Source organism: Oncorhynchus kisutch, linkage group LG6 (genome assembly GCF_002021735.2).
Source record: "Oncorhynchus kisutch isolate 150728-3 linkage group LG6, Okis_V2, whole genome shotgun sequence".
NCBI lineage: Eukaryota > Metazoa > Chordata > Actinopteri > Salmoniformes > Salmonidae > Oncorhynchus > Oncorhynchus kisutch.
This window is the reverse complement of record NC_034179.2, coordinates 81,374,109-81,386,197: the sequence shown is the minus strand read 5'-3', so window position 1 is coordinate 81,386,197 and position 12,089 is coordinate 81,374,109. Positions and strand designations below refer to the sequence as shown.

At 43.8% G+C, this 12,089-nt stretch overlaps 1 protein-coding gene across 1 annotated transcript in view; it reads left to right on the top strand.

Moving 5' to 3' along the window:
* Positions 1 to 1,837: 1,837 nt before the first annotated feature.
* The window catches only part of LOC109897407 (excitatory amino acid transporter 2), a 33,103-nt gene continuing 22,851 nt past the window's right edge, over positions 1,838 to 12,089 (top strand). The window contains exon 1 of the mRNA XM_031827869.1: positions 1,838 to 2,016. The gene's annotated coding sequence lies outside the window, so the exon portion shown is untranslated. The remainder of the gene's footprint in view (positions 2,017 to 12,089) is intronic.

Genomic DNA, 12,089 nt, shown 5'->3' with positions numbered 1-12,089 from the left:
GTTGTAGGAGGTTTTTGTGTGTATCTTTGCATTTGGCAGAGGATTTGTGTGTCTCTGTGTCAGAAGGTGTGTCAGCCATGTGACATTGCATGTACGTGTGTATGAATACAGAGCAGAGGTCAGGGGTTTCTGTGATGCGCTTACGTACATCACCCTGTCATTATCCTTATCCTTGTACCTTGTTACACTGTCATTGTCACGGACTTGTTATTACGTCACACAAGACAGAATGTAGCACACTGCTTTAATAACGCTGACATAGTGCTTGGTTGACGTAGTGCTTGGTTGACATAGTGCTTGGTTGACGTAGTGCTTGGTTGACATAGTGCTTGGTTGACATAGTGTTGGTTGACATAGTGCTTGGTTGACGTAGTGCTTGGTTGACGTAGTGCTTGGTTGACATAGTGCTTGGTTGACATAGTGCTTGGTTGATGTAGTGCTTGGTTGACAGAGTGCTTGGTTGACATATGGCTTGGTTGACATAGTGGTTGGATGACATAGTGCTTGGTTGACATAGTGCTTGGTTGACGTAGTGCTTGGTTGACGTAGTGCTTGGTTGACATAGTGCTTGGTTGATGTAGTGCTTGGTTGACATAGTGCTTGGATGACATAGTGCTTGGATGACATAGTGCTTGGTTGACATAGTGCTTGGTTGACATAGTGCTTGGATGACTTAGTGCTTGGTTGACGTAGTGCTTGGTTGACATAGTGCTTGGTTGACATAGTGCTTGGCTGACATAGTGCTTGGATGACTTAGTGTTTGGTTGATGTAGTGCTTGGTTGACATAGTGCTTGGTTGACATAGTGCTTGGTTGACATAGTGCTTGGATGACATAGTGCTTGCTTGACATAGTGCTTGGTTGACATAGTTCTTGGTCTGTTCAGTAACACTACTGACATCATGGCTATTTCACTTTAATTGCATAGTAATGACTTTGAGTGTTTTTTTAAATAACACAATAGGAACTGTTCCTTATTGCATTTCTGTAATAAAATGCTAGTATGCAATTACATAACTGTTGCTGTATCATTAATTTCAGCGTTATTATAGATATTATTGTACATCTGATGCTCAAATGCAAACCTCACTTTTATTCATGATTGGAGTATGGGGTAACTGATCCTGATCTGTGGTTAAGGGCAACTTCTATCTTCTACGTACCTACTAGCGAAGGTAGAATCAATGTTTCCCTGCCCTTTATCGCCCCCAAGTGGAAGGGTGGAGGCACACATGGAAGCACCAGAAGTCAAGCGTTAGCCATTGATTGACATGACTAATGAGTATGAGGTAACTCTGCATCTTAATAATCTCTCCTTTCTCCAGAAGTGTGCACTTGTTCACGTCCCTCCATGGATTTATAAGGAAATGACTGGTATATGGAAACTCCCTGTAGCGTGCCTACTCCAATACATTGCTTTTAAATTTGTCGAGAGTAGTGATCAAGTGCACACGTCAGATGGAAGGAGAGAATATTGGGACGAAACCTCACTCCCACTCTCTTTCAACTGTCTCTTACTGCTAGCTCATTTCTCTCTCTAAATCTCTCTCTCACTTTGTCTCCCTCCCTCCACAGCCTGCTCTCACTCTCTATGGTAATGATTATTGTGACAATAAACATTTCTTTGTGTATTATCAGCCCAAAGTTCTTTCCAAATGAGCACTTAAAAGAACCAAAACAAGGGAAAGCTAGTGGCTGTAATGCAGCTGATCAGGAGCTAGTAGTCTATCACTAGACGCTGACCTTGAGGAACAACTCAACTTAGGAATTCAGAGAGGGAATAGAAAAGGATCATAAAGAGAACTAGAAATAGAGAGAGTGAGGGAGAGAGAGTAAGGAGCAAGCGAGGGGACTCAGAGACCAAGCGGTTTTATTAATCTGCTAATTTTCTCAGATGACGCAAGGACTGGGATTTTGCCTATTCTTTGTCTCTCTCTCTACCGCTCCATCCTTTCCTCCCTTCATTGTGTCTCTCCCGATGCCTTGCTCTGGTTGGATGGGAGACGACACACAGCAGGTAGGACTGACTTTACTTCCCTTCTCTTCGTTCCTTCTATCCCTTAACCTATCCTCCCTCTGATCTTTCTCCTCTTCTGAGTGATGTTCTGGACATTTCTTTCATGTTCGTCTCAAATCCTCCCCCACCCATGTGGGATTGACCAGAAATGTAGTTGTACTACCATTGTCAGTGCTATTTTTCATTCACTGAATTGCTATGAATTTGGAGTCCATGTGCTCATGTCACTTTCCCTCTGTTTCCCTCAGTCAGAATGTGCTGCACATTGACTGTCTTTATATCCTGGTACTGCTACCAGTTTGTCTGTGGTGATGTGTGTATATAGGTGTAGGTGTGTGTATATAGGTGTAGGTGTGTGTATATAGGTGTAGGTGTGTGTATATAGGTGTAGGTGTGTGTATATAGGTGTAGGTGTGTGTATATAGGTGTAGGTGTGTGTATATAGGTGTAGGTGTGTGTATATAGGTGTAGGTGTGTGTGTACATCGTTCATCTTCATTCTATTTTATGGAATGTTCTGTACCATCATTTTCCTTTCACTGGAGTGTAGTCAGTGGTAGTGGTTTGATATTAACAGTGCTATGGAACCTCAGAATTAGCTGACTATATGACTATTTACATTCCAATGAAGTGCTTTCCCAGCTGTTGCGTTTCAAACAGTTGTGTTTAGAGTCAGAGTGAGAACAAGAGAAAACCAAGACAGAGTTTGCGCTTGGAGAAAAAAAAATTGAGAATTCTCAAAGGATATTTTTGGCAGAAGGAGAGGATGGATAAACTGTTCTGGAGGATTGGGAAGAATAAAACTAGGTTCTGCTGGAGGAATTGCATTCCAATGACAGATCGAAAGGAAAGAGGAAAGAGAAAGTATGAGGGAGGATTTATAAATAGCAGAGCTTTAGAAGGGTGAAGAGAGCAGATGTGATAGACAGTCTGTGCCTAAGGAGTTCAAACAACAGATTAATACACTCAGATTACAGTCCGAGAGAGAGGAATGGAGGGGCTGCCACACACACACACACACACACACACACACACACACACACAGTCAATGAAAAATACACAAGCTCCCTATTGTTTTCTCTCTGTCATGGTCTATTGACTCCAGAGTTTGTCACTGAGGTTAAAGTGGAGTTTTTCTACTGATCGATGACCAAATCTGATTAACGTTGAGCCTGAGGGTTAATACACTACATACAAATCCACTACATCCATTTTCTCTATATGGTCTGAATATGCCCTTAGCACTTGTGTGTGGGCATATGTGCATATGCTGTATTAGTAAACTCCTTGAACCTAGAATTAAAATGTATGAGGTGAGATTATGCCTGCCTGCATGCCTGTGTGCGCATGTGTGTGTGCTGCACACAGTATTCAGTGTATGTGTGTATTTGTAAAAAATGGATTGCTTGGTATTACTGCACTGTTGGAGCTAGAAACACAAGCAAACTTTATTTGTCACATGCGCCGAATACAACAAGTGTAGACCTTAACGTGAAATGCTTACTGACAAGCCCTTAACCAACAGAGCAGTTCAAGAAGAGTTAAGAAAATATTTCCCAAATAAACTAAAGTAAAAAATAATTAAAAAGTAACACAATAACATAACAATAACGAGACTATATACGGGGGGAACCGGTACCGAGTCAGTCGGTGGCCATTTGATTCATTGTTCAGCAGTCTTATGGCTTGGGGGTAGAAGCTGTTAAGGAGCCTTTTGGTCCTAGACTTGGAGCTCCAGTATCGCTTGCCGTGCGGTAGCAGAGAAAACAGTCTATGACTTGGGTGACTGGAGTCTCTGACAATTTTATGGTCTTTCCTCTGACACCGCCAATTATGTAGGTCCTGGATTGCAGGAAGCTTGGTCCCAGTGATGTACTGGGCCATACGCACTACCCGCACTAGCGCCTTACAATCAGATGCCGAGCAGTTGCCATACCAGGCAGTGATGTAACCATTCAGGATGCTCTCGATGGTGCAGCTGTAGAACATTTTGTGGATCTGGGGACCCATGCTAAATATTTTCATTCTCCTGAGGGGGTAAAGGTTTTGTTGTGCCCTTTTCACAACTGTCTTGGTGTGATTGGACCATGATAGATCGTTGGTGATGTGTACACTAAGGAACTTGAAACTCTCGACCTGCTCCACTACAGCCCCGTTGATGTTAATGGGGGCCTGTTCGGCCTGCCTTTTCCTGTAGTCCACGATCAGCTCCTTTGTTTTGCTCACATTGTTTTGCTCACATTGATGGAGAGGTTGTTGTCCTGGCACCACGCTGCCAGTTCTCTGACCTCCTCCCTATAGTCTCACCATTGTCCGTGATCAGGCCTAACACCGTTGTGTCGTCAGCAAACTTAATGATGGTGTTGGAGTTGTTTTTGGCCACGCAGTCGTGGGTGAACAGGGAGTACAGGAGGGGACTAAGTACACACCCCTGAGGGGCCCCAGTTTTGAAGATCAGCGTGGCAGATGTTGTTGCCTATCTTTACCGCCTGGGAGCTGCCCGTCAAGAAGTCCAGGATCCAGTTGCAGAGGGAGGTGTTTAGTCTCAGGGTCCTTAGCTTAGTGATGAGCTTCATGGGCTCTATGGTGTTGAACGATGAGTTGTTGTCAATGAGCAGCATTCTCACATAGGTGTTCCTTTTGTCCAGGTGGGAAAGGACAGTGTGGAGTGTGATTGAGATTGCGTCATCTTTGTATCTGTTGGGGCAGTATGCAAATTGGAGTGAGTCTCCGGTAGGATGCTGTTGATGTGAGCCATGACCAGCCTTTCAAAGCACTTCATGGCTACCGACGTGAGTGCTATGGGCGGTAATCATTTAGACAGGTTACCTTCACTTCCTTGGGCACAGGGACTATGGTGGTCTGCTTGAATATAGGTATTACAGACTCAGTCAGGGAGAGGTTGAAGATGTCAGTGAAGACACTTGCCACTTGCCAGTGAAGACACTTACACGTCCTGGTAATCAATCTGGCCCCGCGGCTTTGTGAATGTTGACCTGTTAAAGGTCTTGCTCACATCGGCTACAGAGAGCGTTATCACACAGTCAAACATAAAAAGCATTTAGCTCGTCTGTTAGGCTCACGTCACTGGGCAGCTCACGTCTGGGTTTCCCTTTCTAGTTCGTAATAGTTTTCAAGCCCTGCCACATCCGACGAGCGTCAGAGCCAGTGTCGTAGGATTCAATCTTAATCCTGTATTGATCCTTGCGATAACATCTGCAAATCTGTGTATGTGACCAATAAACTTTGATTTTATGTTTCTGTATGGACTTGTTAACCTATACATATCAGTGCAGTGTTGTAGTAGTGTCCAGTTGAAAGTTTCATGACCCCCTCCCTTGTTCTCTCTGGAAGAAGGGATGGGGATATGGGATTATATATTATATATATATATTATATATTATTATTATATATATATTATATATATTCCCTGCAAAAATCACACCAAACAATCAACAAATGGAAATAATCCCCTCCTCACACACACACACACACACATAACATGCTCACGTGATAAAGACAAATGCATACACAATCTCATACACACATACACAGAGCTCAATGTAAATGCATATAAACTCCCGTGTCCTGTTAGTTAATAGGGCTGTAGACAAGGGGTGGGGGTTTAGCGGTGGGCTCGCCATCACACAGCTGTTCAGTCTCTTAAACCCACATCACTGATTGGTCAGGGGCAGGGAGGGTCACTGATTGGGTGAGAGCATGCGTGGGTCTCTGCATGGTGGAGTTCAATTAATACCCCAGTCATTGGTTAATACTTTTGAGGTGGCAGGTGGCCTAGTAGTTTGAGCGTTGTGCCAGTAACCGAAAGGTTGCTGGATTGAATCCCTGAGCTAACAAGGTAAAAATCTGTCATTCTGCACTTGAACAAGGCAGTTAACCCACTGTTCCCTGGTAGGCTGTCAATGTAAATAAGAGTTTGTTCTTAAATGACTTGCCAAGTTAAATACATTTTATAATATATATATATATATATACTGTCATTAAAGACCATCCTTCATTCACCACTGACACAGTGCCTTTGGAAAGTATTCATACCCCTTGACTTTGTCCACGTTTTGTTGTGTTACAGACTTAATTTAAACATGATTAAAATGAGATGTTGTGTCCCTGGCCTACACACAATGTTAAAGTAGAATTATGTTTTTATTATTATTATTTTAATTAAAAATTTAAGTCAATAAGTATTCAACCCCTTTGTTATGGCAAGCCTAAATAAGTTCAGCAGTACAAACTAGCTTAACCAGTAACATAATAAGTTGCATGGATTCCCTCTGTGTGCAATAATAGGGTTTAACATGATTTTGAATGACTACCTCATCTCTGTACCGCATACATACAATTATCTGTACAGTCCCTCAGTCAAGCAGTGAATTTCAAACTCAGATTCAACCACAAAGACCAGGGTTTTCCAATGTCTCACAAAGAAGGGCACCTATTGCTAGATGGGTAAAAAAAACAGACATTGAATATCCCTTTGAGCATGGTGAAGTCATTCCTTAGTATCAATACACCCAGTCACTACAAAGATACAGGTGTCCTTCCTAACTCAGCTGCCGGAGAGAAAGGAAACCGCTCAGGGATTTCACTTTGAGGCCAATGGTGAGAGTTTAATTGCTGTAATAGCAGAAAACTGAGGATGGATCCACAACATTGTAGTTACTCCACAATACTAACCTAACTGACAGAGTGAAAAGAAGGATGTCTTTAGAGAATAAAAATATTTAGAAACTGCATCATGTTATGGGTATGCTTGTGATCGACAAGGACTAGGGAGTTTTTTATGATAAAAATAAATGGAATGGAGCTAAGCACAGGCAAAATCCTACAGGAAAACCTGGTTCAGTCTGCTTTCCACCAGACACTGGGAGATGAATTCACCTTTCAGCAGGACAAATCTACACTGGAGTTGCTTACCAAGAAGACAATGAATGTTTCTGAGTGGCCCGAGTTACAGTTTTGACTTAAATCTACTTGAAAATCTATGTCAAGACCTAAAAATGGTTGTCTAGCAATGATCAATAACCAATTTGACAGAGCTTAAGGAATTTTGAAATAATAATGGGCAAATGTGACACAATCTAAAGACTTACCAAAAAAGACTCACAGCTTTAAATCGCTGCTAAGGTTGCATCTAGAAATGACTGACCCAGGCGTGTGAATACTTATGTAAATTAGATATTTCTGTATTTAATTTTTAATATTTGTTTAAACATTTCAGAACATTCTTTTCACTTTGTCACTATGGGGTATTGTGTGTAGATTTCTGAAGACACTGTAGATACTGATCGTCATAGTCACAGTCACAGGGATATATACTGATCATCATAGTGACAGTCACAGTGATAGATACTGATCATCATAGTGACAGTCACAGTGATAGATACTCATCATCATAGTGACAGTGACAGTGATAGATGCTGATCATCATAGTGACAGTGACAGTGATAGATGCTGATCATCATAGTGACAGTGACAGTGATAGATGCTGATCATCATATTGACAGTGGCAGTGATAGATGCTGATCATCATAGTGACAGTGACAGTGATAGATGCTGATCGTCATAGTGACAGTGATAGATGCTTTTCGTCATAGTGACAGTGACAGTGATAGATGCTGATCGTCACAGTGACAGTGACAGTGATAGATGCTGATCATCATATTGACAGTGGCAGTGATAGATGCTGATCATCATAGTGACAGTGACAGTGATAGATGCTGATCGTCATAGTGACAGTGATAGATGCTGATCATCATAGTGAACGTGATAGATGCTGATCGTCATAGTGACAGTGATAGATACTGATCATCATAGTGACAGTGACAGTGATAGATGCTGATCATCATAGTGACAGTGACAGTGATCGATGCTGATCCTCATAGTGACAGTGACAGTGATAGATGCTGATCGTCATAGTGGCAGTGATAGATACTGATTATCATAGTGACAGTGACAGTGATAGATTCTGATCGTCATAGTGACAGTGATAGATACTGATCGTCATAGTGAAAGTGATAGTCATATTGATAGTGATCGTGATGCTGATAGTGACACTGATAGTGATTGTGAAAGAGAACATAACATAGGTAGTTTGTTTTCAGATCCAATGTTAATATGTGCATTGATAACTCAGCGATATTGGATTACATACTATGGTGATGTAAGTCTCTCCTCCTAAGAGAGAGAGAAGAGAGAGAGATTAGCTGTCCTGACTTGACTGGCATGACCATTCAGGGGATGTGAGTATCTCTGGAATCTGGATGCATGGAACTAGTTTCACTCTGGTCTTCTTGCTGATCCAGGAGAGCTCAACATGGCACGACACGTGAAGAAAATCACCCCTGCCAGTAACACCCCTGCCAGTAACACCCCTGCCAGTAAGGATTACAGCTTTCTCCTCCCGTTGAGACTTGCTGTCTTTGAAGTATCCTCCTTCATCCCTGGTGCTTTATGTTCATTTCTAACACATGTTTCTGTTCTGAGTGCTTCCCTAAAGCCTTTTCCTGAGGAATACTGTAGCTTTCTTCTCAGAGAGATCATGGCCTTTGAACCTACCTGCCAAGGTTGTAATATCTCTGTCATGTTTGACCAAATCCTGGATTTACCGTAAGGGCTCTGACTTAACAATGTAATCCCATTGACTGTCTGCTTTTATGTATATAGTACTTCCACTAGCATATAAGGCCCTGCCCCGCCCATCTTTCGGAAAAGCTGACCGCGACTCCATTTTGTTGATCCCTGCCTACAGACAGAAACTAAAACAAGAAGCTCCCAAGCTGAGGTCTGTTCAACACTGGTCCGACCAATCTGATTCCACACTCCGAGACTGCTTCCATCACGTGAACTGGGATATGTTTCGTATTGCGTCAGACAACAACATTGACGAATACGCTGATTCGGTGTGCGAGTTCATTAGAACATGGGTTGAAGATGTCGTTCCCATAGCAACGATTAAAACATTCCCAAACCAGAAACCGTGGATTGATGGCAGCATTCGAGTGAAACTGAAAGCAGCAACCACTGCTTTTAATCAGGGCAAGTTGACCGGAAATATGACCGAATACAAACAGTGTAGCTATTCCCTTGCAAGGCAATCAAACAAGCTAAGCGTCAGTATAGAGACAAAGTAGAATCTCAATTCAACGGCTCAGACACAAGAGGTATGTGGCAGGGTCTACAGTCAATCACGGATTACAAAATGAAAACCAGCCCTGTCACGGACCAGGATGTCTTGCTCCCAGGCAGACTAAATAACTTTTTTGCCCGCTTTGAGGACAATACAGTGCCACTGACACGGCCTGCAACCAAAACATGCGGCCTCTCCTTCACTGCAGCCGAGGTGAGTAAAACATTTAAACGTGTTAACCCTCGCAAGGCTGCAGGCCCAGACGGCATCCCCAGCCGCGCCCTCAGAGCATGCGCAGACCAGCTGGCTGGTGTGTTTACGGACATATTCAATCAATCCCTATCCCAGTCTGCTGTTCCCACATGCTTCAAGAGGGCCACCATTGTTCCTGTTCCCAAGAAAGCTAAGGTAACTGAGCTAAACGACTACCGCCCCGTAGCACTCACTTCCGTCATCATGAAGTGCTTTGAGAGACTAGTCAAGGACCATATCACCTCCACCCTACCTGACACCTTAGACCCACTCCAATTTGCTTAACGCCCAAATAGGTCCACAGACGATGCAATCTCAACCACACTGCACTCTGCCCTAACCCATCTGGACAAGAGGAATACCTATGTGAGAATGCTGTTCATCGACTACAGCTCGGCATTTAACACCATAGTACCCTCCAAGCTCGTCATCAAGCTCGAGACCCTGGGTCTCGACCCCGCCCTGTGCAACTGGGTACTGGACTTCCTGACGGGCTGCCCCCAGGTGGTGAGGGTAGGCAACAACATCTCCACCCTGCTGATCCTCCACACTGGGGCCCCACAAGGGTGCGTTCTGAGCCCTCTCCTGTACTCCCTGTTCACCCACGACTGCGTGGCCACGCACGCCTCCAACTCAATCATCAAGTTTGCGGATGACACAACAGTGGTAGGCTTGATTACCAACAACGACGAGACGGCCTACAGGGAGGAGGTGAGGGCCCTCGGAGTGTGGTGTCAGGAAAATAACCTCACACTCAACGTCAACAAAATTAAGGAGATGATTGTGGACTTCAGGAAACAGCAGAGGGAACACCCCCCTATCCACATCGATGGAACAGTAGTGGAGAGGGTAGCAAGTTTTAAGTTCCTCGGCATACACATCACAGACAAACTGAATTGGTCCACCCACACAGACAGCATTGTGAAGAAGGCGCAGCAGCGCCTCTTCAACCTCAGGAGGCTGAAGAAATTTGGCTTGTCACCAAAAGCACTCACAAACTTCTACACATGCACAATCGAGAGCATCCTGGCGGGCTGTATCACCGCCTGGTACGGAAACTGCTCCGCCCACAACCGTAAGGCTCTCCAGAGGGTAGAGCATCACCGGGGGCAAACTACCTGCCCTCCAGGACACCTACACCACCCGATGTTACAGGAAGGCCATAAAGATCATCAAGGACAACAACCACCCGAGCCACTGCCTGTTCACCCCGCTATCATCCAGAAGGCGAGGTCAGTACAGGTGCATCAAAGCTGGGACCGAGAGACAGAAAAACAGCTTCTATCTCACGGCCATCAGACTGTTAAACAGCCACCACTAACATTGAGTGGCTGCTGCCAACACACTGACTCAACTCCAGCCACTTTAATAATGGGAATTGATGGGAAATGATGTCAAATATATCACTAGCCACTTTAAACAATGCTACCTAATATAATGTTTACATACCCTACATTATTCATCTCATAATGTATACGTATATACTGTACTCTATATCATCTACTGCATCTTTATGTAATACATGTATCACTAGCCACTTTAACTATGCCACTTTGTTTACATACTCATCTCATATGTATATACTGTACTCGATACCATCTACTGCCTATGCCGCTCTGTACCATCACTCATTCATATATCTTTATGTACATATTCTTTATCCCCTTACACTTGTGTGTATAAGACAGTAGTTTTGGAATTGTTAGTTAGATTACTTGTTGGTTATTACTGCATTGTCGGAACTAGAAGCACAAGCATTTCGCTACACTCGCATTAACATCTGCTAACCATGTGTATGTGACAAATAACATTTGATTTGATTTGATTTAGTATCTTATAAATACTGACAATCATATAGCTAGCAAGCCTGCATTCAAGATACAGTTCTGGGTGCTGAGATTATGATGAACATATAACTAAGCACATTACTCATCTGTGATATGATGTAACATAAACTAATATGACATGTCCTTATGGCTAGCTCTGGACCAGGGCTACATGTGGACTTTCTTCCCTGTTGGTCTATTGGAGGCTAGCTCTGGTCCAGAGTTACATGTGGACTTTCTTCCCTGTTGGTCTATTGGAGGCTAGCTCTGGTCCAGGGTTACATGTGGACTTTCTTCACTGTTGGTCTATTGGAGGCTAGCTCTGGTCCAGGGTTACATGTGGACTTTCTTCCCTGTTGGTCTATTGGAGGCTAGCTCTGGTCCAGGATTACATGTGGACTTTCTTCACTGTTGGTCTATTGGAGGCTAGCTCTGGTCCAGGGTTACATGTGGACTTTCTTCCCGGTTGGTCTATTGGAGGCTAGCTCTGGTCCAGGATTACATGTGGACTTTCTTCCCGGTTGGTCTATTGGAGGCTAGCTCTGGTCCAGGGTTACATGTGGACTTTCTTCCCTGTTGGTCTATTGGAGGCTAGCTCTGGTCCAGGGCTACATGTGGACTTTCTTCCCTGTTGGTCTATTGGAGGCTACCTCTGGTCCAGGGTTACATGTGGACCTTCTTCCCTGTTGGTCTATTGGAGGCTACCTCTGGTCCAGGGTTACATGTGGACTTTCTTCGCTGTTGGTCTATTGGAGGCTAGCTCTGGTCCAGGGTTACATGTGGTCTATCTTCCCTTTCAGTCTGTTGGAGGCTACCTCTGGTCCAGGGTTACATGTGGACTTTCTTCCC